General features: G+C 52.1%; 7 non-coding genes across 7 annotated transcripts; 5 read left to right on the forward strand and 2 right to left on the reverse strand.

Annotated features, from left to right (window-relative positions):
* Positions 1-94, reverse strand: TRNAI-UAU (transfer RNA isoleucine (anticodon UAU)). Its single transcript has 2 exons — positions 57-94; positions 1-36 (listed from the first exon to the last, which is right to left on the reverse strand). It is a non-coding gene; the product is annotated as a tRNA-Ile (tRNA).
* A 9,041-nt stretch (positions 95-9,135) lies between these two features.
* On the forward strand, positions 9,136-9,208 carry TRNAR-ACG (transfer RNA arginine (anticodon ACG)). Its single transcript has one exon. It is a non-coding gene; the product is annotated as a tRNA-Arg (tRNA).
* A 4,638-nt stretch (positions 9,209-13,846) lies between these two features.
* Positions 13,847-13,919, forward strand: TRNAV-CAC (transfer RNA valine (anticodon CAC)). Its single transcript has one exon. It is a non-coding gene; the product is annotated as a tRNA-Val (tRNA).
* A 386-nt stretch (positions 13,920-14,305) lies between these two features.
* Positions 14,306-14,378, forward strand: TRNAA-AGC (transfer RNA alanine (anticodon AGC)). Its single transcript has one exon. It is a non-coding gene; the product is annotated as a tRNA-Ala (tRNA).
* A 2,923-nt stretch (positions 14,379-17,301) lies between these two features.
* Positions 17,302-17,374, forward strand: TRNAM-CAU (transfer RNA methionine (anticodon CAU)). The gene has a single exon. It is a non-coding gene; the product is annotated as a tRNA-Met (tRNA).
* Positions 17,375-20,879: 3,505 nt separating this feature from the next.
* TRNAV-AAC (transfer RNA valine (anticodon AAC)) lies at positions 20,880-20,952 on the forward strand. Its single transcript has one exon. It is a non-coding gene; the product is annotated as a tRNA-Val (tRNA).
* A 4,765-nt stretch (positions 20,953-25,717) lies between these two features.
* On the reverse strand, positions 25,718-25,791 carry TRNAI-AAU (transfer RNA isoleucine (anticodon AAU)). Its single transcript has one exon. It is a non-coding gene; the product is annotated as a tRNA-Ile (tRNA).
* Between the last annotated feature and the right edge of the window lie 853 nt (positions 25,792-26,644).

Consider the following 26,644-nt stretch of genomic DNA (forward strand, 5'->3'; position numbering starts at 1 on the left):
TGCTCCAGGTGAGGATCGAACTCACAACCTCGGCATCACCCGCACACATACTGCTGTATAAGTACCGCGCGCTAACCGATTGCGCCACTGGAGCACCTGCTCCCCACTTCCGGTCGCTAGCTACACGGCCTACGCGGGGGCGTCCGCCGGCGGGAAGCGAGCCCGGCCCGCGTGTCCCCCGCTGTCCCCGCGCGCCCAGGCGGAGCGGGTTCCTCTGCCACCCCGCCCGGGGCCCGAAGGCGCGGAGGGCGCTCTGCTCGCGGAAACGGCGGCGGCTGCTTCCAGGGACACACAGGTGCACGCGCTCGGGCGACCCCGACGGGCCCCCCAGGACCGCGCTTCACGCGCAGGGCTGGCCGGTGGCGGGGGGGGGGGGGTGCGCACGGAGGCCGCTCCCCGCCTCTCCTCCCCACCCCCACCCCCACCCCCACCCCCGCGGTGTCCCAGCACCTGGTGGACACCCGAGGATGCTCGCGGCCGCCAGAGGGCGCGTGCGGGGCTGCCCGCTGCAGCCGAGTGACCCGCGACCTGTCGCCGGAGCCCGCGGCTCCTCCCACCCCCGGCGTCCCTCCCCGGGACAGGACATGGGAACTGCCCGGGACAAACAGCCGGAACAGGTCCGAGATCGGCTCCCCCAAGTTCCCGGTGTCCCAACGCCACGTTCAACTAGGTTTTCAAAATATCTAACTACGTTAAAGACCTCAGAGCTAGGAGAGTTGTGAGATGAGTGGTTGGAGGGAGGGGCTAGCTCCAGGTTGTGTGTGTGTGTGTGTGTGTGTGTGTGTGTGTGTGCCTTTACGTTTACCCGGAGTGCGGGGTCTTTCTTGGGGGTGGGTGACGTGGGAGACAGATTATGTAGAGTTAGCTGGCCGTTTCTATCCCCGACACTTTCCTTTCTTCTTCTTTTTTTTAAATTACCACTTGTCATGTACATGCGGATATGATATGTCAAAACAAACAAAAACTGTGCTGTAAGATAGAAAAATGTTGAGTCATATGTGAAAGGTACTATGTGTTTAGAGTGTAAAGGAGGCAAAAGAGCCCCTGAACTCTTCTGGAAGCTTATAAATACCATTTGCCCCTAAAGGTGTCCTCCAACTCAGATACAAGATTACCACGGAACTTAAGAGCACTAAGTAACGTCCCACTGTCTTCCACAAGATAAAGGGGATCTGGGCACCCGAGGATCTGGGCACTGAAGCTACTAACTCAAAGAATTATTTTTTAGAGCTACATAGACCCTGAGAAAATCCTAAGCTTTTCTCACGTGGGAAATGTGTAGGAGACTCAGCCTTGGTCCATCTTTTCTCAGACTAACCTAAGTCAGCCTCGTGCACTAAGGTGTCCACTGGAGGTCATGAATTAACCTCTCCTAAGGCATCTAGAATGGAACTATTTGGGTGCCACCCTTTGAGAAAATGGTGACTGGTGGTCATCTGTTTTCTATAGATTAGATCAGCTCAGCTGTAGATCTCTGGTTGGGAAAGGTTTGGAATCTGTGTGTGGACCCCACCCCATAGTACTGAACTGCACTCAAGAATCACACTCCCTGGAGCCATTGAGCCAAGAAAATATGTTGCCCTTTCCAATGGAGCTCCCGCCAACCTTGAAACTTAAAGACCTTGCCATGTCTACTCTCCCTAAGTCTCAGGATTGGGTCTCCAAGTGCACGTGGTCGTCAAAAGCGATCTTTACCTTGTCAAATTACATCTGATTTCCCGCCACAAAAATCCCTTCTTTCCCCGGCCACTGGCATGAGCAGACTATCCTCTTAATTGTACAACGGACTCATACAAAAACCTATAGTTCTGAGCTAGAAATGTATTGCACACTCGACAAAATTCCAACTGAATTTTTAAACATTTTGGTATAGTGTATACCTAACAGGAAAGGTCAGCTGAGTGAACGTGACAAATCCCTCCACCCCGAGGAGGAGTCTTGTGTTCCTGGATCATTCATTCGTTCCAAAAATATTTATGTAGCACCTGCCTCGTGACAGACAGTACATTAGGGCTCAGAACACTGAAATGAATAGAATGGACAAGATAGTCCTGGCCTTCCCAGAATTTGCATTTTAAAAGCTTCCAGAGAGGTTCTTAGCAGCCCTCTGCGACGTCCTCTCCTTATTCTTTATATTTACTTACTCATTAATTCCTTCGTCAACAAACTTGCCGAGTGTCCACCATTGGCCAAGCAGCGTGCTAGTCAGTAGGGGCAGGGGCCAAAGGTGTCACGTGGGCTAACAGTATTCTGACGAAGGATGGAAGTGGGCAGTCTGACCAGTGCGCCCTTAACACAAAACTGTTTTCCACTTTTATCTCCCCAGGTATCTCCCTGATTATCCTGTAATCTCTCTCACGTCCCCTTCAGTCTTGTACAGGAACCTTCAGTCTTGTACAGGAATGCAGTGTTCCTGCCTAGTCAGTATTAGAAGTTAGAACGAAGGACACAAGCCGTAACTTTTGAGGTACACGAGTGCCAAGGAAAACAAAGACATGGCTGGGTGGAGAGGTGTGGGAAATGATATAGGGTTTTTTTTGTTTTTTTTTTAATGTTTTATTGATTTGGGGGAGAGAAAGCACGGGCAGGGGAGGAGCAGAGAGAGGGGGACAGAGGATCTGAAGCGGGCTCTGTGGATGCGGGGCTCAAATTCACAAACTGTGAGATCGTGACCGGAGTCAAAGTTGGATGCTTAACCGACTGAGCCAACCGGGGGCCCCTGCTACGTTTTTTGTTTTTTGTTTTTTTCAAACAGAGACAGCAGAGAGGAAGGTAGAGTTCACATACTTAGGATGTCACCGAGTGTCCCTACCAAGGGACCGCCAAGGGAGAGGACCACAAGCTTCTACTCTTGAAGAGGTTAGGATGTCACAGGATTAAAGCTGAAACAGAACGATTAAAAGAAGAAATAAGAGAAAAGGTAAGCCGGGACCGTCAGCAGGAAGACAGGGGACAAGAGGCGACGACCGTGCCAGGGAAAGCTGAGCATCAGACTTGTCTCGACATCACCGAGGAACGGATTTGGCGTCTGCTATTTTTTTTCCCCCCTTTCTGTCAACAGGTATTGGCTGAGATATTCTTGCATGTAAAGCACTGGGCAGAGTGTGATGGGAGGTTAAGTCGGGGCTCTTGTCCTCCAGGGACTTCCAGCCCAGGGACACCCAGAAGAAGCGTAGTAACAACACAAGGCTGTGAGGGCCTGTGCGGGGTTCCAGCGAGAGGAAGGCTCTCGGCCCTGCCGGCCAGGGCACAGAGACAGGAGGGGACAGGGCCAGGAGGGAGGAGGCAGAACTCTGCAAGCTGAGAGGAAATGGGACTTGGATGGCGGTTTAAGGATGGGGAGAAACCCCAAAGGAAGTGAGAAAATCTAACTCGTGTGCCTTCCCCTCACGTTTTTCCAGTCAGCACCCTTTTGTGTGAAGTGTGGGATAGGCTGTACCCGCGTCCCCATCCTGGTGGGCACCTTCGCGGGCTCGGCCCTGCTGTGGTGGGCCTTCAACCTCTCCACCTGGGTGAGGGTAGAGGTCCCGGGCACTGCCCCCGTCCCGTTCAGCGCCCTCTTGGCCATCTGCAGCCGTGACGTCACGGGCCGGATTCCTTCATCAAGATCGAGTAAGTTCTGCCCTCGAAAGGGAGGGCCCCACACTGATCCCGTCCCTCCCAGGAATTGTCGGCCCCTCTTTCCACCCCATGGGGGCCCGGTGGGGCGTCAGTCCTCTGGGGGGGACACCAGCCCGGCTGGAATCACCATTCTGGAAGCACCATTCTAGAATCGCTATTCTAGATCTTTCTGCGGCTCCCTCCGCTTCCCACCAGGTGCCCTTGGCTCCCACCTTGAAGTCTGTGCCCTGCTTCTTTAGCATTCTAGGGACTCAGACCCAGGAAGGAAGGGGACCCCAGAGGGAGCTGCTGGCCTCTCTCCCCTCTCCCTTCCCAATTCAGACCACTTCACATTTGGTCGGATTTTCGTGATCGTCGCCCTTCTTCTGTCCTTCTTCCTGAGCTTTATCCTCCCGGCCTTCCCTCAGCCCCTTCCTGGCACCAGAAACACTACTTTCTCTTCACAGTCACCTTCTTCCTCCTAGGTAGGCGATAGGAGGGCGAGGACCCCCTGATGCACTGGTACCGGGCCGGGGTGGTGGTCCTCTGGGCAGAGCCCCTCGGAAGCGGGTCGGGGACGACTGAGGAGAAAGCGAATCCAATGCAAATGAACCGGAGGAAACAGGGTCGGGGAGGTAGGGTGACGTAGCCCCTAAGGGACTGAGCCCTCAGGCCCTAAACTAAGCTGACCGCACAGGTCGTCGTTGCCTTTCTTTCCTCACAGGGACCCGTGTGTTCCTTGGGTTATTGCTGCACAGTCTATACATCCAGAAACCAAGGAGCTCACACGAGGAAGCGAACATCACCTTTCTCTACCCCTCCTTGATCCCTTCGCTCAGCACCACACTGTTTTTCTTATCTGGTGAACATTCTCGGGCCTCTGCAAGTCCTGGGGGTAGATCCTGAATGCAGATCAACCACCTGTGGGACTCAGCCCTTCCCCTCAAGTGCTGCTGGTTCTGGGCGGGGATTGGAGCAGTGGTTGTGGGCCGGGATTGGGCGCAGTGGTTGTGGGCTGGGATTGGGTGCAGTGGTCCTGGGCCTGGATTGGGCGCAGTGGTTGTGGGCTGGGATTGGGTGCAGTGGTTCTGGGCCTGGATTGGGTGCCATGAGTGGTTCTGGGCCTGGATTGGGCACAGTGGCATGTCGCCCGCCCACCGCGGCTGCTCCTACTCCATAAAGTCAGAGTTTTGCCTTCACCGAAGCCACAGAATCCTCTCTCCTGAATCTTCGGTAAGAGCCATGTCTTGGATATGAGAGAGGATTTGGAAGACGGGTTCTAGCAGGACGAGGGGCAGGTGTGGGGGAGACGGGATGGACAGAGTAGTCCGCTCCCTGCACCCCGCTCCCATTGGTCAAACCTGCTTTGAAAAATGGTTCATTGTTAAACTTCCTGACATGTATCAAGTAGCATAGTGTTCCAGCTTCAAAACCGTCGTTCTTTCCTCGGGAATTCCCTGTTTCTGCAGCTTCCGTCACTTGTTGGCTCTGGTGTATTTTACGGAAGCCAATCCAAGTGGAACCCAAGCAAACACCAGTGGCCGATGAGGCCCGGCAACAGTCGTAGAGGAAACTGGGTAAACTGGGCTGGCCTGACCTCGGTGGTGGCAAGAAGGCTAACTGTAAGAGACACATCGCGTCCAACCTGTAAGTCAAGGCTTCCCGGCGACACACACTCGTGTTTCATTACCGCGTGAGACCAGAAGGAGTTGGCCTGTGACTAACCCGTGTTCAGACACGGGCTAGGATTCCAGTAGTTTACGTTTTCACAAGAGGGAAGACCAAGGTGGGGTCCCGGGAGGGATGAGTGTGCTTTGGCTCTTAGGGATTTGAAATGAGAACCTTCTCCTCACCCTGAAGATTCCTGAGGCCCAGCCACCCGCACCCCGCCGTTCCCGGTCTCCCGGAAGTAGTCTCCTAAAGGTAACAAAGCTCGTTCCCCATCTGTGAGGCCCAAGTGTTGGCAAAAACTTCTCTGCCCTCTGGAAATTTCACGAGTGAAATCTCTTCACCGTTGTATTATTCAGGACTCTTTCTGGTGCAGGGAACGAAACCAGATCTAAACTACCTTAAACAATGAAAATCATTGGAAACACGCATGACTAGCTCCTAGACTCAAAGAAAGCTTTGGTAGAATCCAGGCTACACAAGAGATTTGGGCGGGGGGGGGGGGGGGGGAGGACAGCTAGAATCCGAAGCAGGCTCCTGGCTCCCAGCTGTCAGCACAGAGCCCGATGCCGGGCTTCAACCCATGAACAGCAAGGTCATGACCTGAGCTGAAGTCAGACACTTAACCAACGGAGTCACCCAGGTGCCCCTAATTTTTTATTTTTATTTTTTTGATGTGTATTTATTTATTTTGAGAGAGAGAGTGCGCGCACGCACTCATGCCAGGGAGGGCCAGAGAGAGGGAGAGAGAGAGAATCCCAAGTAGGCTCCGCACTTTCAGCCCAGAGCTCGATGCGGGGCTCGATCCCACAAACCGTGAGACCACGCCCTGAGCCCCTGAGCTGGAAACCAAGAGTCTGACATTGGACGTTTAACCGGCTGAGCCTCCCGGGTGCCCCTTAATTTTTTTTTTTTTTATCGTGTGCATGTCATACATGCAAACAACAACAAAAAGAATATTGAAACATGTAAGAAATGAACCAGCAAATCTGGAAAAAAACATCGCCAGTGTATCTGCAGCCGCCAGCACCCTGCCAGCGGCCTTTCTAGCTCTTTTCCTGCTGCTTGGCTCCCATTCTCCAGCCGACTCAAACCACAGTTCCACCTGGTGAAACTTCCCTCAGCTGTGCCAGGCACCTTCTGGAACGTCCAGGCGTGCGCGCCCTGAACCCCCTGGCCCCTTCCTTCCTTCTTCGCAAGGTCAGATGTGTTTCTCCTTCAAGACGAAGTCGGCTGTGACCCGGTCAGGCAGAGCTCCCGCCGACTTCCCCTCCGGAGTTCGGTGCCTCGTTTCCATGCTGGTAACAACACATTTTCTTCTTTGTTTCTGGGATGACCGGTCTCCTGTCTTACTGTGCTGATGAGTTTCGATTTGTCTCTCTCTGGCTGGATGTTCGCTCCTCGAGAAAATGGGGATTCAGCTTCATCTGCGAATCCTTAGTGTTTCACACGTTGCTTGGTAAATACCTATGCAGTGATTGAGTTCTGAGTTACTGAGTTATTTTGAGTTTGAGTTTTTGACATGAAGTTGGGGGCCGGCAGGGGGAGGGGACGGGACGTGGCTGTCAATGGAGACCACGTCTTACAGCCGAGATCCGCCAGGACCTTCCCTGCCCCACGTTATTTAATTTCCCAACAAACCTGCAAAGTGACGGTCGCCCTCACACCGCAGATAGGACATGCGGAGGCTGAAAAATTACGTGATTTGGCCATCGCATAGCTGATAAAAGGCAGGGTCTGGGCGTGAAGCCGGGTCTCTGTCCCAGCCCGCTCTCCCTTTCCCTAGCAGTGCCTTCTCCTGGACAGCGACGAGAAGAGAGGGTCCGCCTCACGTCGGAAAACGTTAAACTGCGGCGATGCCCGAAAGGAGCCGCTCACGATGACGAAATAAATTAAAAATGCTGACAGCCGTTGAAGATGCCGCAAAACTACGTGTGGGAACCAGTGAGGGGTGTGTGTTTTGCAAACTTAGTAGCATAAACTACTGAGAGTTAAGAGTTGAAGGCCCCCACTCCGTCCCGGGGGACCAGACGGCTGAGTCCCAGCGCCATGCTCTGTGTGGCACACGTTGGCCGCGGACACTCCAGACCTAGACACTGCAGTATCGTCTCACTCCGGGGTCGTGAAGATCCGTGACGCGCGGCATCATTAACAGCCCAAAGTACATGCTTCCGATCCCTAGGTCAACACGTTGTCAGGTGCAATGAATGTCCGGCTACTGTACCTGCATCGAATACAAACTGCAGGTCACGTTACTTCTCTGAGGGTTAGATCCGGAAATGGGGCCATGATCTGATGTAGGTGAACGTAAGGAATAGAGCTCTCAGCTCTCAAAAATGCCTTAAAGGCTATTGATTTCATTTTATGTCAAACCCAGGGACGGAGCTGACTCCCGCGTGGGGACCCCACCGCCAATCGCACGGCCCCCACGCCTCCTTTCCAACAGAAACATGTTTTCCTTTGCATGACAAAATCCCCTCCACCTCCTCGGCTTTGGAGGAGATAGACCCCCACTCCCGGCTCCAGAAGAAGAATTAGGATTGACCTAATCAACCACAGTGGGCCTGCTCCGGGGAATAATTCCCGCCAGTTATGCACATCTAGCCGGAAATCTACCGGGAGCAGACAGGAGACCTTGTCCTCCACAAGAGACAGAGGAAAGAGGCCTGTCTGGGTTTTTGTCTTGTTTTGTTTTGTTTTCCTTCTGGACTTTAAAGCTCCTGAGAGTTTGAGGAACTGCAGGGAAACCGGCTGGAGCGTGAGATCCATCTGTTGAGACGGGACGGGGTGCAACAATTTTTTAAAAGTCTGGGTCCCGAGGACATCGTGGAGCCGCTGAATTAACCACGCGCTGGGCTTCCTCACCCTCTGGGCTTGTTGCGTGTGGCAAAGAATCCACTTCGTTTGGGCCGTTGAATGTTGTGGTTTCACTGGTTGTGGATCCATTGCCGAAGGTTTCCTGTTACTGGGGCGGCATCTTTAGAGGCCGATGTCATGGACGCTGTGTGTCAGCATTCAGTTCTAAACCCTCCTGGTCGCCGGCATCGGGACAAACTCCAAAGCAACCACACAGGTGCCACGAAGACTGCCAGGCCCGTGTGCCTTTGATTCGCTCAGCTTTCTCTTCCGTCCCATCAGGCTAGACACTCTCTTCACTTAGGAAGCTTCTCGGCCACTGGCTCCAGCCCAGCCCTACTGTGCGTCACTAGCTTTAGACCTGCTGGGCCTGCCCAGCCCTGCAGCCTCACAGCCGAACTCAGGAAACCAGACCCGCAGCGCTGTGCCCAGAACTCCTCGGGGCTTCCACCGAAACCTCCGGGTTAGGAGAGTGTGGATTCACACGCCTGCACGCAGGCTTTGCTCTCCCTCAATTCTTCAGGCACAGACGTTCACCGGGAACTCAGTTATTGCTGACCCTGAGGGTGCTGCCCTCAAGGGACACGCAATTCAGTGAGCGACACCCCCCGGGCAAATGGCCCGTGAGCAACACAGCGCCATCTAGGGGAGCCCCGGGCGCTCTGCGCCGACGACAGCGGGAAGGCACAAAGCCCAAACTGGGTAAGGAGTCTGACCCGGTTGGCGGTGTTTCTCACCGCCTGCGGTCACGCTGGTCCCCGACCCCCGGCTTCCGGCAGCTCTCCAACAGCTAGGCTGCAACACCTCCATCGTTTGGGGTTGGCAGGGGCTCGGCCACGAGGTCAGTGCCCTGAGCCGGCCGGACACCGAACTAATGAGTCCTCGAGGTAGACCGCGAATCCGGAAAGGGGCCGAGTGCACGCGAGCGACACCCAGAAACCGAGGGACAGAGGAATGCGAGCACCTGGGGAAGACTAATTACTGATGCTTGAACGGGCGCCCCCGCCGGCGGGGCCAGTGGCGCAATGGATAACGCGTCTGACTACGGATCAGAAGATTCCAGGTTCGACTCCTGGCTGGCTCGGCGTCCCCGTCCTTTTGGGGATAGAGGGGGCGGTGGGGCTTACCACCTGCAGGGGCTGTTTTATTATGAGGAGTTGCATTAATTAGAACTCTGGTTCCGTCCCCACACCCCTGAGGACGGAGGGAAGACGTACGAAGCAGGCCAGAGTCTGGCACAAATGGACTAATGACATCTTCGACACCAGCCCATTTTGCATGAAACCGTCTCCGGTTCAGGGACGCTCGCCCCTTTGTTACCGCTCCGAATCCTCTGACAATCCTGCTCCGTTTCCTCCGGTGCGGGGCCGTCGGAATCCACACCGCAACAATCCACAGCGACTTCATCCCCGACGGAGGAGAGAAGGTGGAGGGCGAGGACAGAACGCACGGGAATCATCCACACACACCCCCGCCCCCTCCACCCAGAGAGAGAAGCAGCTGGGAGGCCATGAGCCCTTCTCACGGTGACAGGGACGACCTGGACCTTGTGGCTACCCAGTGGCAGGGTACGGGGCTGGGCTCAGCTGGGCGGCACGGGGGCCCAGACGCAGCGGAGCTCCCCCCGCCCCCGCAGGTGCAGCGCAGCCGCCCCACGTGGCGCAGTGCGCGCCCTGCGCATCGCGCCCCTCCAGTCCCCGGCCTCCAAAGTGACAGGTCCCTGGGGCCGCTGCTACTGCAGGGCTCGTCCCCACTGCGGGGGCGGGGGGGGGGGGGTCACCGACGCACACGCGAGCGGGCCAGCCGACAGAATGGCAGAGAGAGGATCCCGGCCAGTAAAGGGACGGACTTTCTATCCTACTTCCAGACCAACGCTGGACGAGCGCAGGGGGCAGCGGAGAGAATTCGGGCGACAGAAAAGAGAACAGAAGGGCCTGGGCTGAGCGGCTCCTTCCATCCTGGCGGCCCAAACTTTGTCTTTAAACTTTTGGAAGCGGAGATACGTTCCTGGAGTCCAAACTCAGATGCCACCAGCACTGGCCGCCGCTCCAGTGACAACCACTATTAACAGCGCCGATGTGTCTCCCACGGGCAAGTGTGTAGGGATTTGCACCCGCAGTGGCTTCCTACTCGCAAACCCCGCGGTCCCAGACCTCCCTCTGTACGTCCGCTTCGCTCCGCGCCGGAAATCTGTCACGAGGTCATCGCTCTCCAGATGACCCAGATCACCAGCGAGGAACCGACGTGAGCGGCTCGTGTGACTCGAAGAAAATAGGACTTGAAGGACTTGAAGAAAACGAACCTGAATCAGATCTCTCCAGGTAGGGGACCCTGCAGTGGGAAAGTTCCCATGCCCTCTGCCTCCCGCGATGACCCCACTTACAACCCAACCCACCCTGTCCGCCCCGTAGCCTGGCCTGTGTCTGGACCCACTTCCTGCTGTGACGAGGTACTCTGGTGACCCTCCCAGACCCGCCGAAAACAAAACTTCTTCCTCTCCCAGACCGTCAGGTTGACCAATGGCAAACAGGTACCTCCGGCCCCTTTGCTGCTGGATTCCTGCCCCGTTCCTGGGGTGCACCCCACCTTTGTGTCCAAAACGGAAGCATTTTCATTCTCCTGAAATTGGCTTCAGCCTCTGATTGCAGTCCCAAACCTGCTCTTTGTGAAGGGGACCGTGGGGGTAACACGTCTTCCTAACGTCTCTGTTGCCTGGATTCATTTTGTTCTTAAAACAGTGATGTCGATTGACATCTTGCACACGGGAAAATAAAGTCACGTTGAACCCCCACGTTGGGGTCTTCCGACGGGGAGAGGAAAGTCCCACCGATCACCCTGCTGGACCAATTCCTTGCCTCGGACCTCAAAACCGAGGCCCAATTCCTCCTCCGATGTCTGCATTACGGAATGCCTTTTCTCCACGCACAGGGCAGTGGTTCCTTGGGACCTCTCCATAGAATTCCATATGAGATCACACCCTCTCATAGAGTTTCACACCCAAGGGCCTTGGGGTCAATGCCATCTAGCATCTAGGGACGCACTCTGATCCCCGCCCCGCCCGACAGCATGCAGTAGGCCCTCAAATGAAGATTTGCTGGATGAGTAAAGGTGTCCAACCCCAACAGAGTTACTGGAGAGCACCTCTGGCTAGACCCTCACGATAATGCCCTGACCTCCCGGCCTCCCGGCCTTCGCGATCAGCTTAGTGCTGCCCCCTGTTGGCATGTTACTGAAATGCAAACTCACATACAGCCCAGACTAAATTCATTTACCAGCAAACTTAGCTACAGAGACTGTCCAAATGCTTTATCCTGACATCCAAAGCCATTCGTGAGGAGGGCTGGCCCGTCGAACACCTTCACTCCTGGAATTTTTTTCCCGTGCACGCTCGAGCAAAAGTAAGTCCTTCCTAATTTGCCTTCAAACCCTGTTGTTTCATTCTTCAGGGACTTGGCAGATTCTCTTGGGTTAAAGCAGATGAACGGCTTCTCACCCTCAAAACAGTTGTGAGCACCGCCTTGAGTGGAGGTGCGCAGAGAAAGAGGACAACGAATTGAGAAAGCTTAGATTTTTCTTCCCCTTCTGGCCTGATTTGACAGGCAGTGCCCGGAAAGAAGCACAGATTTTCTTCCGAATGGAAGAAAACCCAGCTTCCGATCAAAGCCTTAGATCCAGTTTCGGGGGTGGAGGCAATGAACCGATTCCAGACTGCCACACCCAGATTCCCACTGAGGGCGCCACAGTCACCACCTGAGTATTTACCGCTACATGATCACGGCCGGCCACTAGCAAAACCCGATCACTTCCATTTCTTACAAATTAATCGTGGCAACTGCCTCTTCCTTAAGCCACTAAGAGCTCCAAAAGGGGTGCTGTGTGATTGCCAAGCAGAAACGAGTATTCCAAAACGCCACGGGTGACGTGTTCTTGCCTCCTTTCGGCTGTGCGCAATTATCTCGTCCGTTCCAGGAAACCAGAGGGCCCCCCTGCGAGCATGTGGCCTCAGTTTAAGAATGGTTCCTCCTTGAATTGACCCTATGAAAGAGTACAAGACAGAGGGAAACTGTCCCCTCCATGTCACCAGTGTCTGAACAGGCGATAGCTGGGACCAGCATCGTCCTAGACAGGATCTAGACCGTCAACCTTTCAAGAAGCCTTTACTCTAGAGGAAGTATGGAAGATGTAACAGCAATTTCACATACTTTCCGGTACAGAATTAAAAAAAAAAAATGAAGAGAGAGACAGGTGGGGCATTGATGTAGCTGGAGAGGTCGGGGAAGGGCTCTCCAAGGCCGTGACATTTGAGTAATGGCCTCCGTGATGCAAAAGAGTCAAGTCTGGACACAGAAGAATTGAGAGGCTGACAGCTGGGGTGGGGACCTCTCTGGCCCTTGTTGCCAGAACCTCATGCTGGGCTCTTGGTGTGTCTAAGGCTTCGGCTCAAGGTGAAGAAGAGGAAAGGCCATCAGCGTGGGATGAGATGCAGGGACGTCCCACGGGCCAGCCCGCTAGGAGTCATGACCTTCCCGAACTCGCCCTTGCTGGAACTCTCACTAGATCTGACACCTGCTGGGGAAGGAATTACCCTACAGCATTTTCTGCTGGGCATTTACTGTGTGACTGGGTCAACCTGCCGCTGACTGGGTCCCTTGACAAATAGCTGTCTTGGGGCACAGAGGTGGCCTTGGAAAAGGTTCTCATTGGTTCTGTTTGTGACCTAGCAGGCGATCCCCAGGAATTCGCCCTGGGTGTCATTAAAACGTGGGAGCACGATGGTAGGGGTGAGGCCCAGGCACCTTTAACGGCCTGCCGCCACGCACCGCCTGTTCCCGACGTGCCTGCGGGCGTCTTCTCCGACAACTCTGGGTCACAGCCTTTGTTTCCGTCACTCTGATCTCAGGGCCGCCCCGTGCAGAGGCCTCCGATCCACACTTGCCTCCATCTGACATAGGGCGTCATCCTTCTCCCTTTCCTTCCCGGGCTAAATAAACCTTCACGCAAATCTCAATCGCGGGGAGCAGGGGGCCCTTTCCGCCACCCCCGAAATCCGCTTCTTCCGGCCCGGAGAACCGGGAGTGGCCGTCGGCGCATCCCCGGGCTCGGACGCCCCTCGCGGCCTCCCTGCGACCGCCTTCCGTCCCGCGGATCGCGCGGCCTGTCGGGCTTCTTCCCCTCCCCGTCCCGTCTGCGCCGAGAAAGAAGAAACAAAAAATCCAAAGTCCGTTATTACCTCCGTTTGAACTTGCCGTGCAGGTCAGAAGCCCCGCGGTTGCCCCGGGGCGTGGAGGTCGCCGCCGCGGGCAGGGGGAGGACGGCGCGGGAGGGGGGAGAGGGCGGGCTCGCGTCCCCCAACCCCGTCTCGGGCGCAGTGCGGCTGCGGGGACCCCGCTGTCCCCGCCCGGCCGCCCCGAGGCACTTCGTCGTTCACTCCAGTAATTAAACAGGCCTCGCCCTCCCCCCAGGGCGTTCCTACGGCCGCGCCTGCGCTCCCCTCCCCCATTCCCCCCACCTCCCCCACCTCCCCCCGGTACCCTCCGCGCCCGCATCCCCCCAGGAGCAGTTTGGTGCCTACGCTCCGCGGCGGTCGTGCTTCTCCGCCCTTCCGTGGGGCACATTCGGGGTCTGGCTGTTCGTCTGCAGTACGGACCGGGACCGCCAGGCGGCGCACGTTTACCCGGGCGAAGGCGCATCCCGGAACAGAGGAGAAGCGCCCCCACGCGGGGTTTCCGTGGTGTAGCGGTCATCACGCTCGCCTCACACGCGAGAGGTCCCCGGTTCGAGACCGGGCGGGAACAGCGTGCGTCTTTTTGCCTCCGCGACCCGGGGCCGTCCCGCCGCCCCCTCCGGAGGCCGCCTCGGCGCGGGGGTGTGGGGGTCCCGTCCCGGGGGACTCCCTCCCGATCCGAAAGGGCGCGCTTCTGTCCCGGAGAGCGCGCGACGGGAGGCTCTGGCGGCACCAGATCTTTTGGCGGCTCTGTCCCCCTCCGTCCCCCGCGGAGGGACCGGTGACCGCTCCGCCCCCGGCCTGGCGAGTCTCGAGAAGATGCGCGCTCAGCTGAATCCACGTTCCGCGTCCATGCACTTGACCCGCCCGGTACTCTGGGTCCCCAAGGACGGGGAATAATGGAGACCACGCATCTCCTTATTAAAGAAAACTTGGAAGGACCCCCAGCATGCGGCCGGGGAATTAGCTCAGGTGGTAGAGCGCTCGCTTAGCATGCGAGAGGCGGTGGGATCGATGCCCACATTCTCCACTTTTGGCCTCGGCCCCACAGACCCCTAGCACCTAGACTGTTAGGTTGTAAAATCTGTGACCCCGAAGGCCGAGGCACAGCCAGTTGTTGTTTTTCTCCGTTGTCCCTTGCAGCCCGGCCCAAAGTGCAACACGGCTCAGGGACGTGCAACGCGCCTAAACCAGATTCAGAGAGTCCAGTAAACCCAGGAGGGATAAATCCAAAGAAAATCACACCCGAGCACATCACAGTCAAACCGCTGAAGATGAAAGAAAAGCACGTGAAAGCTGCCAGGGGAGAACGAAACCACAATCTGCATGTTTGTGGAATTCTCATCAGAAACCATGGAAGCTAGAAAGACAGGGAAGGATGTTTTTCTAAATGCTAAAAGAAAATAATTGTTAAGCTGAAATTTTATCTATAACAAAAATATCCTTCAGACATGAAGGTGAGATAAATACATTTCTCACTTGAAAGAGGACCGAGAAAATCCACTGGTATCAGAACAGCTTTAAAATTAAAAAAAAAAAAAAAAACTGGACTGAAGAGAATTGACAGGGAATTTGGAGCATCGGCAGTGAAGGAAGGGGTGCCGGAGTGGCTCAGGCGGTAGAGCATCTGGCCCTTGATCTCAGGATCGTGAGTTCAAGCTCCATATTAGACACAGGACCCACTAAAAAATAGGTGAAGGAATAATTTCTCAGCAGAAAAGCGAGTATGATAGACTGACATTCTCTGGAGCTCTTCAAAGTCCTTTTTATAATTTTTTAAGTAAGGTCCTGATAACCGAAAGCAAAAATTATAACACTGATTAATTTTCATTTCATCTAAATATACTATATTCACGACACAAATGGGTTAGAGTTAAGGGATCTAAAAGGTGATAAGGTTTCTAGGTTCAACTTGAATGGTATGACATTGATTCTAAAATAGACTGCAAAATGTTAAGTATGTATAGGGTAATACATGTGCCAATTGCTATTATTAATAACCTAGATAATGGCTACATACCTATACAAATAGGTATAGTAAAAACACACACACACACACACAAACACAAAAGACAAATTAATAGTGTGTTTCTAAAAGTCAAAAGGAAGTAAGAAGACAGAAAAAGGAGAATGAAGCACAGAATGAACAAAGTAAAAATCATAGACCTAATACACAACCATATCCTTAATAACATTAAACGTAACTGGTCTAAACACAGCAGTTACATACTAGAGATGGCCAGAATGTATGAAAAATAAACCATGGCCCAAACATGTGCTGATTATAAGAAACTCACCTCAAATATAATGGCTTCGGTAGAGTAAAAGTAAAAGAATGGGGAAAATTAAGCCACTAAGGAAAAAAAAAAAGTGAATTGGGTATGTTTATATCCGACAAAGTAGATTTCAAAGCAGAGAAACTTTCCACATATAAAGAGAGAGGTGGTGTAATTATTTGGTGTCTGTTCACCCAAGAGATGGAACTTCTAAAGGTGTATGCATCTGGCCACAGATCTCCCAAACTCAAACAAAAGTTAATAAACCTAAAAAAATTAAAACAAAAACTCCACACTTCTGGCTGCAGGTGTTAACACTTGTCTCTATCAGTTGATACATCTAGGAGGTAACAAATCAGCAAATACGTTGAAGAACTGAACACCAGCATCCACCGATTGACTTTATAGAAGGAGCAAAGTTACAGCGTAGGTAAGAAAGAAGAAGCAAATATTGGGAGAAGAGGAAGATCGTACCAAAACTAGAAAACCAAGAAAGGTCAGTGTGCAGAAGAGTGATGTTACTAAAATTGATACCTCACGAGTTTTCAGAGTTATCTATCTGTAAGTGCCCGGGGGCGAGGAGAAAGTGGTGAAACTGGGAATTGGATAATTTCCTGCCCGTATTTATCTTCCCATCTCTTGTGGGCTGGGGTCGCCAGATTCCTTCTGGAGCTCCTGAGCTGAGCACCATGCCCAGCCAAGAGCATCTCCCCAGCAAATAAGTCCTGAATTAATGGAAGAGAAATGACAGATGCAAAAGAATTGCACAAGAACAAAGTTCGGTAATTATCAAGTCCCCGGATGTGGGAGTTGCAGGAGGAGAATGAGTGAAACTGACTTGGAAGTCTAAGCCCAAAGGCCGGCACGCAGAGGGCTAGACCGGCTACTGCGGACAACAGCGACGTCTTGAGTTGGAGCAGAGAAAGAGCTCCCACGGTGCAGTCTAACAAATCTGCTTCTCCATTCGGGTTTTGCCACTGAGCAGCTCTGGGAAATTAGGAGCAATACTGAATTTATCTGAACCTCCATTATATCTGGGAAGTGCAGATTTTGATAAATAGTTGTGTTGCCCGAATCCTACTGGACTCTGTGAGATAAGCTCCACAAATCTCTCTATAATTACTGGTGCGTCACAAAGCAAAGCAAAGAGCAAGGCTTTTACCACGTTTGGTTTGTGCTTTTCGCAGGGAGGATGCCTCCAGTCAGGTAGATGTCAGGGGAGGTAAAACAGAGGAAGACAGAGAAGTACGGGCTGTGGACAAATGTGAGGATTATTTACTCACTTATATTCATTCAGTTAGTCCTCCAGGCTGTGAACTCCTCTCAAATAAGCACCTCGTAAGTTTATTTCCAACAAAGGAGACCTTGGAAGGTGTGAGATCGCCTGAGATCTCCGAGGGCAGGAACAACCACATCACTGGAACCCCGGAGCAGCAAAAGCCAGGAATTACTCTCCCCCGTCCTGCAGCCCCGATGGACCTAGGCTTGGGCAGATTCCCGGAAAAGCCTGGACTTCACGGATCTTGGGCGTAAATTCCTTCGGGTGCAGCATTGGCTTATATGGAGGGATTTTCAAGTAGCATCGATTGTATTTCTTGAAAGCTGGAAACCAATAAAGCAGCGGTGCTTGGAAAATATTTGATATTTTACTTTAAATGGGAGCACCCCCTGCAAGCTGCCCTCTTAGCGCAGCCGGTAGCGCGTCAGTCTCATAATCTGAAGGTCCTGAGTTCGAGCCTCAGAGAGGGCAAGCTGAATCTTTTTCTTCACGGTTGGCCAGAACCTAAAATTACTTTGATTTAAAAAAAAAAAGAAGAAAGAAAGAACACAAAGTAAAATTACCAAGTGGCTCCTGATAAGGATTTTTTTTTCAAGACTGACTCAGTACTTGCTGAGGACAGTGAAATCAGTTTTGTAGTTCGTTGGGCTTCCCAGTGGTTTCAGGAAAATGAACGCTGGAGAAACTCAGATTGTGCCAGAAACTACAAGCTATACTGTGTTGTTGGTCTTCTTCTCTGTCTTATGCAAGAAGCAGGGGAAATTTCTCTTCCAACTCCCCGCTCTGAAGGTCGCCCAAGCGCAATTAAGGGGTAAGAGAAGTGTCAAATCCTTTTTGTTTTGTTTTAATCCTTCAATAAATATTTCTAGAGCACATCTAGCTGATTAATGGGCAGTTCTGGGGGCAGTAATTAAAGAGTGTAACAATGCAAAACTCACTCCCTCCCGGAGCTGCATCCCTGTGCGGGGGTGGGGGGGGGGGGTGAGAGGAACAGACAAGAAGCAAATAGGAAAAATGAAGGATGACCCAGTGACAACGTTTACTGTGGGGGGATCGGTCGACAGTAAAGGGGGGCGGGAGCGTGGAGGTGGTTCGTTCAGCTTTCCGGGAAAGAGTCAGAAGAGTTAGCACCTTGAAGATACTTCTCAGTCTCTCCTTCCTTCTTGCTTGTTGAGATCCTTGTGCCTTAGTTCTTCTAACACTGTCACTAGCGTAATTTTTAGCCATCAAGGCGACTGGGGCGGGGGGGAGGGGGGTAGGAGAGCTATTTGCAGGTTGAGGTTAGAATTCACCACCAGGGTTCTCGTCTTGGACAGAACAGCCTTTCTTCTACGTGGAAAACGTAGCTCCTGGGGAAGGGAAGAGCCCATGAGGGCTTGAGAAATGGATTGTTCTCGGGGCAAAGCAGGAAGCCGGGCTGCGGGACGTAACGTGCGCAGGTAGCAGGGTCCCGGTCCCCGGATGAGTTCGGGACGTCGGGATGGTGAAGCAGCGGACCTGACTCAAATGTCCGTGGTGGAGAGAAACATTCTCGATTTCGTTCCGCGCTTTGTCGGGCACGTGCATCGGAGTTGTTACCTACTGAGTTCAGGCGAGGAAGGGAGAAAAGAAACAGGTGGTTTCTTTCACGATGGAGAAAAGCCTTTTCCCATGATTTCTGACTCCACGTCTCGAACATCCCTGACAGATAATTAGGATGAAAAGAGATTCTGACGCCTGGAGCATCGGTGTTGATCTTTCCTGACCGTTTCTTGACTTCTCTAAAATTAAATGCTGAGTAAAAGCCAGTTTCGATGTCCTCTTACAAATTCTTCCTCCTCCCCCTCCCCCTCCCTTATCCTTGTCCCGGAATCCTAGCGTCCCCTTATGCCAATCCTATCTTTCTCTGGAAGTTAGGGAGAGGGATCAAGCCTGACCCAGTGACCGGGGCCACGCTGGGAGGGGCTGGAGGTGCAGATGTGAGGCCCAGGGGTCCCCCACGTTCTCCTTCTAGGTGGCCATATCTCCAAATCGGGTGCCAATCGCAGCCCTGCTTTTACAGGGAGATACACAACTTCTGGGACAGCCCTGTCATTTCAACGGGGCACCCCACCCGGCTGGGACCTTTCATTTGCCTTCTGGCTGCTGTTCAAGATAGTGAAAGCGTTTCGGAGCTAGATCATTGTCATGGCGACAAACGGTAGGCCTCCCTTTCCCCCACACTCCCTGACAGAAAGAGCAGTTTCTGTGCTTTTGCTGAAGTCATATTTGAGATGCTCTGCCCTCGGTCGGGTCGTCTTCAATGGTAGTGAGGTAACCCCACGCACCCGGTGAGATGCACACAATGGGCTGGGGCACGTGCCCAGAAGGACCACAGGTCAAAAAGAGGCTTAGAGCATGAGAATTGGGTCAGATGTTAGAATGCCCTTCTTCGCAGTGAGTCGCGGGAAAGGCCCCTGTTTTCTCCAGCAACGATTCTTCCTTCTTTCTTAATAGGCTCCTGCAGTCCCTAGGGTTTCTCTCCTGAACTCAATCCCAGGAAACGTCGGGCCTTTTGTAAAAAAAAAAAAAAAAAAATGGCAATGTATGCATTTCTGGTGCTTTTCTGATTTCACGCCCAAGGCAGCTCAGGCTTAGCCTTTGACCCACACTCTCTGTCACCGGGCTGTAGACAAAGAAGAAAAACCTGAGAAAGAGCTGGGGAGAGGGCGACCGTCATCTGCACCGGGCTGTGCTGGGCTCAGATTCCGACTCAAGATTCCCAGCTTTAGGCTAGTGAGAAGGTGGGCCTCCTGCCCTATTTTCTGGACAGAGAGGTCCTGGTGAGAAGAAGGCCTCCCCGCTTAGCCTCGGGAAGCAAAGAAGGCCGGCGAGGGGCACCTAGAGACACAGGGTGAAAAGGGAACCTGTGGGTCTGCGGTGTCTGTGCCCCATGTGTCTGGAGGGGAACACAAAGGCCCAGGCTGTCAGGGGCAAGAAGATGGGGAAACTAAGGGGATTCTCAGAGAAAGGCCATGAAAGGAGAGTAGAAGTACGATCTTCCTTAGGGAGATTCATGACCTGTCTGCCAGGACCCATTCATGCTCTTATTCACATGACAGATGTGTGGATCTGTCCACTATGGACATGAGTGGATCTGGGCTTCCATTCACGAGACATTAATTAAAAATCTTTTCCGTATCCGCCGCTTGGGCTCAAGACTTCCCCGTGCCCGTGATTCCTTCTTCTCCCTCTGATGTCTACACCCGGTGTCTCGACGACTGCTGTACATCCGTCCTCCCCAACCTCTGCAGAATCCTTCTCTCTCTTCCCACTCGTGAATCCCTTCACCCATTCTATGATGTTTACGGAGCATGTGTTTATTCTATGCGGGCAGCGCCCTGGGCCCTGAGGATACAGACTCATGGTACTCGGAGGCGTGAGAGTTAACAGGACAAACCCCAACCCTTCGACATCTCCCCAGTGTCTTTCTGTTCTCGTCAGTTTCGGTGTCCCCATTGCCAACCTCGCTGGCATTCCACATTAAAAACCGTTCTTACAATGTTACTTTGGTTATGTAAACCATCTGCCTGGAGTTTTCTGAAAGGTTCTGGAGCTCCACACTATCTTCCCAACATAGAGCCTCCCTATGCAGGTTTCCTAACCGCTGCCTCCCTCCGTGTCTGTTTCACACACACACACACACACACACACACACACCCCACCCTAACTGAACAGGTATATTTCTTAACACAGGAATTCCTACATACGTGTCTGTTCTTTCTGCCCTGTTGACGCCTCCTCGAGACTCCTCAACGTCCATTTTTTATGTCTTCACGCTGATACGATCTCTCCTCTTAGTTCCTATAGCTCTGCCTGTTTGGGATTTTCTGTTTTGTATTACTTTGTATTTTTTTTTTTTTCGGCTCTTCTCCTGGTCGTGGATCTATAACTGCCACACGACTTGCTTTACGTAGTAAGACTCGAACACCAATCTCGGAACGCCCCCAGGGCGTGGGTTTCCGTAGTGTAGTGGTTATCACGCTCGCCTAACACGCGAGAGGTCCCCGGTTCGAAACCGGGCGGAAACAGTTGGTTTCTTTTGCCTTCCCGGAGAAATCACTGGCTCCTATTCTAGGCAGCCCCACCTGAGAGGAACGAGTGATCATCTCCCTTTCGTTGTTGGGTTTTTGTTTTTGTCTTTAGGACACAGAGAACCATCCTGAGATAGCTGGGCCACTTTAGCCGATGTATTCTGGATGAGCCCATTCCCTGAGATGTGTCTTCTTCTAGTCCCGGAGAATCTGAAACGTGCAAGTTTGGGGACTCCGGAGTTTTCCCGTGGCTGCTTTCTCCTCCTTCCCCTGGCAGAGGAAAAGGTACCCGTCGCTCTCCGGCCCTGGGTCATCTCGGAGAAGACACGCTCTTAGTGGCTCCTGATTTCATACTAAAGGCTCTGACATTTTCTGTGCTGGGGGCCGCCCAGGACAGTGCGCACTGACTGAAGGGAGGACCGATAAGGTCAAAGACTGGAGGAGAAAGTGGGTGAGGTGGGGAATTAGCTCAGGCGGTAGAGCGCTCGCTTAGCATGTGAGAGGTAGTGGGATCGACGCCCACATTCTCCAGACTCCATTGTTTTGACCCAATGCTACAGCTCACAACTCCACACCTTCCAACCCATTGAATTCATGGAGAAAATATTAGACACTTTGAAACCACTAATTTGGATGCTTTTTCGTGCCTTGCCTCAGCAAGTTCAAGACCAGCCTTCTTTGGCTCTACCTGTGCGGGGTAAGGAGATCTACAATCAATTTATGACTTGTTTTGTTTCTGCAGAGGAGCTGTGATCCCAAGGGACACATTCAGTTGCTCTTTTTCTCCATTTCTCCTGCAGCTTGACCCTCCTGACAAGCGCAGGGCAGAGCAGAGTGAGGAAGGATCCAACTTCCTTCTCAGTGGATTGAGATGGTGAACCCCAAGTAACCAGAAAATACTGGGGAAGACACGTGGAAAGCAAGCACGTCAAGTTGTTTATGAACCCTTGAACGCACCAGGCGAGCTGTGGACAAGGGGCTCTGACCCTAAACAACACGGTATAGACTTTGAGAACCGCACTGAGCGGTAGCCCGCTGCCCCGGTCCACACTGGCCACTGCGGTGCACACACTCCAGAGATCTCCAAAGAGTATTATAAAGGCTTTGAAAACGGAAGGGACCTTGAAACCATAGCACATTGAGGGCTGGTTGGTACTTGGAACTTGAACACAAGGCAAAATACCCACAAAAACAAAGCTTCTCTGTAAGATTTGAGTGAGACACAAAGCCTTATAACATAATATTTAAGTGGCCAGGTTATCATCCAAAATGATTCAGCATATAAAGAACCAAGAAAGTCTTCAATCACTTGGAGGAGAGAATCAACAGATACCAATATTGAGGTGACACACGTTTTGGAATCACCTGACAAGTACTTTACAGCAGTAATGATTAAATGCTCCAAGAACCAGGGCAAAGAGTTCTTTGAAATGAACGGAATGTTGGAAAATCTTAGCAAATAATCTGAAGATGTAAATCCAAGTTGAAACTTCAGAACTGAAAAGGGTATGAACCAAAATTATGAATGAAAACACTGGATTGTCTCAATAGCAGAAGGAGATGGCTGAGAAACTTTCGGTCAGTATGAAGGCAGAACAATATTAAGTACCCAATCTAAATGGCAGAGAGAAAAGTGCACTTTAAAAGCTGGACACAGCCTCAGGGGCAAATAGGAAAATCACAAAGAAATTATATTTACATCATTGCAGAAGAAGAGGAGAAAGAGGTCATTGAAAAAAGAAAAATAATTGAACTATTAATGGCTGAAGATTCCCCAAAACTTGGCAAAAGACATAAATCAGATTCAAGAAGTTCAGCAAACCTCAAGCAGGATAATGTGGGTAAATCCACACACAGACATGTCACAATCAGCCTGCTGGAAACAAAAGGGAAAAAAATCCTGACAGCATCAAGACAAAAACCAAAAGGAAACTACAATCTGGGTGATGAGATGTATTTCTCATCAGAAACCACAAGGACCGGAAGGAAATGACATAACATCTATTAAATGCTGAAAGAAAGACCTGTTAACGCCAGAAGGCTCAGGAGAGCAAAAATTATCCTTTGGACATAAAGGTGGAAGAAATACATGCTCACTTAAAGGTAAAACTAAGAGAACCCACTGCTAGCAGATGTGCTAGAGAAGAATTTGTAAAATTGGGAGACAAGAAAAGGGATACCGGAAGGAAACTTAGATACAAAGAATGAATGAACGATAGCAGAGAGAGGCAATATCCAGGCAAATGTGACACACTGTTATTCCCTCTTGAGTTCTTTAAAGTAGGGTTGACGATCGAAAGTGAAAATGACAACATTGTCTGATGGAGTTTTCACTGTATCTCTGTGTACCATACAGATAACATAAGGAGGTTCCGGTAAAGAGATTACAGGGTCGTGAGGTTTCTTTATTTAACTTGAATGGCAAGTTAATGATTCGAAGTATCCTGTGAGAAGTTCTGTATGCGTCTGGTAATTGCTGGACCGCTTACTGACAACATTTGAATAAGCCAAAAGTATCTAGCCAGAGAAACAAAAAGAAGAATGAAAAACAAAGGGAATAGGCCATTAATCAATTAAGTAGTAAACTGATAGGCAAACCCATCGAAATATCAGAAAACTAAACGTAAATAATCTAAACATATCAATCAAGAGTCAGATGGTCAGGATGTATTAAAATAGATTTCTCGCGGTAGGAAACTCACTTCAAATATCCTTATATCTGCGATTAAAAGGTATATGCAATAACTAGGATTTAAATAAAATTTTGAAAAAGAAAAAAAAGAAGTTACGTGCAAGATTGAGAGTCATACACAAGACTGAAAGTAAAGAAAGGGGAAAGGTACACCATACAAGCATCAAGCCAAAAAAAAGCTGAAGCGGATATATCAGTATCGATAGATTTCAAAGCAAAGCAACGCTTCCAGGTATAAAGAGAAGTGTTACAGAGTTATAAGGTGTCAACTCACCAAAGGAATAACCGTGTATTCCCTAAATGTGTATGCCCCTGGCCACAGAGCTTCAAAACTCATAAACAAAAGCCAATAAATCTGAAAAGAAAAATAGAAAAGCCCACAATTATAGTGGCAGACGTCAACACTCCTCTCTCATGCATTGATGGGCTGAGTAGGTAACGAATCAACAGACATAGTGAAGAATTGAACGCCATCCACGATCTAATTGGCCTTATAGAGCAAAATCACGATACAGACATGTTCCCTGGCGAACTGGGAGACCCTGGGCCCTGGGGCCTTGACCCATAGGAGTCAGACCCATAGGAGTGGCCGAAGGTTTCTGGTCTCGTCTTGAGAAGGAATTCGAGGACAGACACACAGCACGCGGGTCAAGCCACACAAGCAAGAAAGTTTCTTAAAGTGAAAATCAAGACTCTGGAGATAGGAGAGGGGGTGAGGGACAGAGAGAGAGCTGCACGCCTTGGGGTCGGGCTTCCATCTTTTACTGACGGCCATGAGCCAAGGGACGGAATGTTCATTACTTGGGGCTGGGTTCCCACTTTTCCTCCTCTCTTGCTCAGGGGCTTGCTGTCATGGCCCGGCCCTCTTGGGCCCATCTGGTGTGCTGGGGCTTCTGGGGGAGTGAGGCCCCGACAGACCCTCCCTGAGGCTGGGCACGGCCTCCTCCGTGCTGGCCTCCAGGCTTCCTCTTACAGCTAACTAACTGCCTGCTCTGACAGAAGGGCAAAGAGTTGAGAGGAAAGCAAGATCCTATCAAAACTAAGAAATCAAGAGTGGAAGCATGATATTAACGAGACTGATATTTTAGAGTCAGTTATTGTAAATGTCAGGAAGACTGCTCTGGGGAGACTGGAAGGGGTCACTTCTTGTCCATATTTATCCTTCCCTCTCTTGGGGTCTGAGGCGGTCAGAGTCCTCTCCCTCATCTCCCGGCCTCAGCCCGGTCCAACCTTCTAGACTTTCCCTGACTTTGGATCTACTGGACACGCTCTATCCTGATCCTGGTACCCCCACTTGATCCGGGGACGCATAGAACCATTCTGAATGAGCCTCAGGGATACGCTCAGAGAAATGGGACCAGTTCCATGTGCTGTAGGCCACCCCCTAACTCGCCCCCCAGGCACTGTGTTGAGACAGCACGGATCTCACAGGCCTGTAAGGTCCATTTGAAGCCCCGGTCACACTCTTTCCTGCTGCCTGCACACATTTCTTTCGTTCTTCAATCATTAATGCAGACTTTTAAAAGTACTTAGCACAAGGCAATAAGCACCCTGCCCCCGATGCATCCTTCCCCTTACAGTCTAATGGGGAAGATGGCTGAACAACAGACATTCCCAACTTGGTAAACGTCACAAAACAGATGTTTTCCTGGATCTCTGCGAGAGGCAACAGGGGCCAGGTGCCCCCCAGAAGATGGCTCTGGGTCTAACAAGTAGCTGGACGAGCAAAGAGCAGTGAACGTTTGGGCGGTCTGTCGGAGGCACGTCCTCAAGTCCAGTACCCCTGGAGTCAAGTGCCAGAAAAAGAGGAAATAGGAATAAAGAAGGGGGCAGAGGCCAGGGCCTGAGTTGCTCTGAAAGGCTTTACTTACCTGCTCAGGCCAAGGACAGCCCGGCCCAAGTAAGCCGACCATAAGGAGAGAAACTCACCTGAGGAGCCCGGTCACGGTTGGGGAATCTTTGGACATCGGTCCGCCCTACACCCTGTTCAACACTGATGAGCGGAGGAGGCTGAGCTTCACCTTCTTATCCCTTCACGGATTTTTAGGGAGTGGGGACAAAAACCACATGTGGCCCGTACGGGGATCGAACCCGCGACCTTGGCGTTATTAGCACCACGCTCTAACCAACTGAGCTAACCGGCCAGCTGTGGGGAGGGGTTTCCTACACTCCACTAGATAGTCAAGATGAAGATCCAATCGCTTTCAAAGGAAGTTTCCTTTTCGGATTCACCTTGGAGTTTGGAAGACGTTGCGATCCTCGGTTTATTCAAGGCCCGAAATTTCAATTACAATACAGGGCTGCACGAGGCAAGTTCAAAAGTCACCTGCTCGGGTGTCTCGCCACCACCTTATGTGAAAGGCAACCTCAGCCCCCTTCCTGCGTCCTCGGGGGATGAAGGGCCTCGTGTTTAATCGCGGAGCTCCCGCGAGGTGGCAATCACCCCCGCTCTCCGCCTGCGCCTCGTGGCTTCGAACGCAGTGCCCACTGTGCCCTCCACCCATTTTCTTCTAGAGGCAGAACTTGACCTCGTCCCCCCCTTTTTACCTAATTCGGGAAAGCACTCCCACGTTTCTCTTTGCAAAGGTCACTTTGGATAAACACGTCCCATGGCAGTGCTTCGTGACCACATTTCTTGAAACACGTGACGCTCATTGACACCTGTGCCCAGAAAGACTCAGCTTTGAGGTTCCTTCCGACCGAGGGAGCTCCGCGGACCTCAGCGTGGGACGCGATTGACCCGAAGACGATCCTGACGTTCCCCCCCCCCCCCCCCCGCCCGGCTGGCCGCTCCTGGCGCAGGAATTCACTGGGATTCCGTTCCGGAAGCTTCTGGGAGGCCGGGTAACGGGGTGGGCCGAGCAGCCCAGGGCCCGGACCGCGGCGCAGGACGCGCGGACGGGCACGGTGGCCCTGCCGCGAATCACCGAATAAATAACGGCGTCTCCACCGGCCGCCTCGCTTTCACGGCAGGTGCGGGGCTTCGGGCCTGGACCT

Source organism: Neofelis nebulosa, chromosome 6 (genome assembly GCF_028018385.1).
Source record: "Neofelis nebulosa isolate mNeoNeb1 chromosome 6, mNeoNeb1.pri, whole genome shotgun sequence".
NCBI classification, from domain to species: domain Eukaryota; kingdom Metazoa; phylum Chordata; class Mammalia; order Carnivora; family Felidae; genus Neofelis; species Neofelis nebulosa.